The sequence below is a fragment of the Echinops telfairi genome, unplaced genomic scaffold (genome assembly GCF_000313985.2).
Source record: "Echinops telfairi isolate 266 unplaced genomic scaffold, ASM31398v2 ScPeMD7_7400;HRSCAF=8409, whole genome shotgun sequence".
NCBI classification, from domain to species: Eukaryota; Metazoa; Chordata; class Mammalia; order Afrosoricida; family Tenrecidae; genus Echinops; species Echinops telfairi.
This window is the reverse complement of record NW_022111300.1, coordinates 9,516,511-9,519,341: the sequence shown is the minus strand read 5'-3', so window position 1 is coordinate 9,519,341 and position 2,831 is coordinate 9,516,511.

The window sequence follows — 2,831 nt, the reverse complement described above, 5'->3', positions numbered from 1 at the left end:
AGCATCATCAGAACAAAAAATCTTACCATAGTTAATGAGAGGGGGAGTGCGGAGTGGAGACCCAAAGGCCCATGGGCCTCATGAAACACAACTCTAAACTGTGTCGTTTGCATTTATTTGTAAATAAGGAAATAAAGATTAAGGGGCAGGCCTTAGACCTCACTACCTACAGACAGTATCCAGGCTCCAACATTGTGCTGATGGTGATACCAACACAACTTTCCCCACTTCCTTCCTGTATGGGCCTCCCTGCTCCAGGTCTCTTGAGTCTAGGGCTCGTTGCAAAGTAGCTTGCTCCCTTGACTCTCAGTCTGTGTCTGTTTCACCTGGTGAGCTCAAAATCCTCAGTGTTAACCAACATTGAGGGGAATTCTCAGCCTGGCTTTCTGCAACCCCTGTGCTCACTGCAGAGAGACTCCAAACTTCCCTTGGGCACTTCCTGGTACTCAGGTCTGCCAATGACCTGCTATGAAGAACTCACATTCCAACTGCAAGAACTTCCTCTCCAGCGTCCGCTCCACACCCTTCAGTTTGACCCTTATGAGAAATATGCAACTGGGCAGAGCAGGTAATTTTGTACATTTGCTCTTAAGAGATGTCCTTTTTCCACCCCAGGTGTGTGTTACGACTAGCAGTCATGCTATGATAAAAGAATGCCTGCACCTTGGTAATAGCACCTTTCCTTTATGACGAAGTTGTTGCCTGTCAATCCAGAGTGACCCTCTGGATGAAATGGCTAGAAACTATTATTCTGAGTTTATGGGTGAGCCAAAATAAGGGGCAAGGAATCAAATGACTGGGGTCTGTTTTGTTGTTTTGTTTGTTTGTTTGTTTGTTTTTAATTTGGGATTCAGTCTGGGTACTTAGGGAATGGAGCCCTCATCTCTTGACATGAAGCTCCATCATTTTTTGTGGGGATGTGGGTGGGAATTGAAGTGGGAATTAGAAAGTAACCTGGAACTTAGCTTTTGCCTCTTTTGACATTTCTCTCTTCTTGGTCATCTTAAGTTCAAGAGCATGTACTACCTCTAATAGTCTTCAGGACCACACGAGGTAGCAAGCAGTACAGATAGCATAAAAATTTGAAAATGTGTCACGATACAGTGTTTTGAAGGCCTTAAATGGTCCAGTTAGTGCGTTTAGCTCCTAAATAAAATGGTCTCTTGATGGCTTGCAAAGGGATGAGTCAGCCAGCATGCCATATAGCACTGACGAAACATATAACATTCCACTAGTTCTTTAATGCTTCCCCTCTGCACCCCCCCACCCCCGCCTACTATCATGACCCCAGTTCTACCTTACAAATCCAGCTAGACCAGATCACGTACACTGGTACAGATAAGAGCTCTCAAAACATGGAATCCAGGACAGATAAACGCCCCAGGAACAGTAATGGGAGTAGTGATACCATGTGGGTGGGGGTAAGGTGGGAAGAAAAAGAGAATAGATTACAATGATTGACATATAAGACTTACTGGATACTTGAAACTGGAGGAACGCCCAGGTATATTGCCTAGAGCAACTTAAACCTTAAATCAAAATTGTCCCATGAAATCATCTTTAAACTGCATAGTAAGTTAGCACGTTTAATAAAGAATATTCACTTTGAGCATTGAGTTCTTTTTTAAAAAATCCATATGAAATCATATGCCAATAGTAACTCTAAAACATACGTAGATGAAAATGTACATGGGCAGAAAGTTTAAGCTAATGGTGGTGAAACAAAAAGGGTAGAGATTGTGAAAATAGTGACACAATGTGAAGAATGTAACCATTGTCAATGTAAAAACGGCTGGGTGGGGTATGTTTTGTTGCATATGATTTTATAAATATAATAACAACCCTATGGAGCACCTACTCTGGCATATATAGGTCACCAGAAATAGAAGTGCCTTGTACATTGTAATTGGTAAATATTCATTAACATTCAGATTGAATTAATTCCACTTGAGGATATTGGGCTAATATGAAATACTATAATTCACATTATTACTGAAAACTCCCATTATTTAAAGATATTTAACAATCTTCTTAATGCTGAACAGTCCATAGACCATATGGGAAGCTGACTTTAACATTTCTTAAGAGCAATGTAGATATACCTTGCTGGTGCCTGTATTTCTTCGCTCTAGATCTTTCCAGTGCCTAATTGCATTTACTTCTTTATCTCATCCAGTGTGCTGTTAGAAATAAATTCCAAAGAGACTTCTGAAGATGGCTGGTTAGATAGTTGGGGCAACGGTGGTTGTGGAATGTAAGACAACAGACAGCATGCATAAACATAAGCCTGCAGAAGTGGTGGGAGATGGAAGTGGGACAAGGTCAACCAGATATGAGGGAGCTTCAAACGTTCCTCATGGAAACCCATGTGTCTCAGAGCAGCATAATGCCAGTCTGTCAGTGAGTAGTCAAATGGTTTAGCCATGTATACCACCCAAGGATCCTTCATATGCAACAGTATGTGTGTATGTATATATGTATACATATATATAATATAAGAAACAGAAATGTGGAAAGTCTCAAGGATGATCAGTGTAATCTTCTCTCCTTCCCCAACAAGGAATGGTGCTCCCCTTCCAGAGTAGAAAGCTCTCCCTGAGGAGCACACTCTCCAGTCCCCTCTGCAGCTCAATTGGACCACATGATTAATTTTGAATCAAGGAAAAGCAAGTGGATATAATTCATAAAAACCTCTCCAAGGTCTAGGGGGCTGGTCCCAGCCCCAAATACTAAGTAGATGCCTGCCTCTCCCCCAAGAAGAATTTATTTCAAAGGATGGCACTGAATCTGCAGCTTCGGGAGAAGGATATATCTGACCAGAGCACACAGGA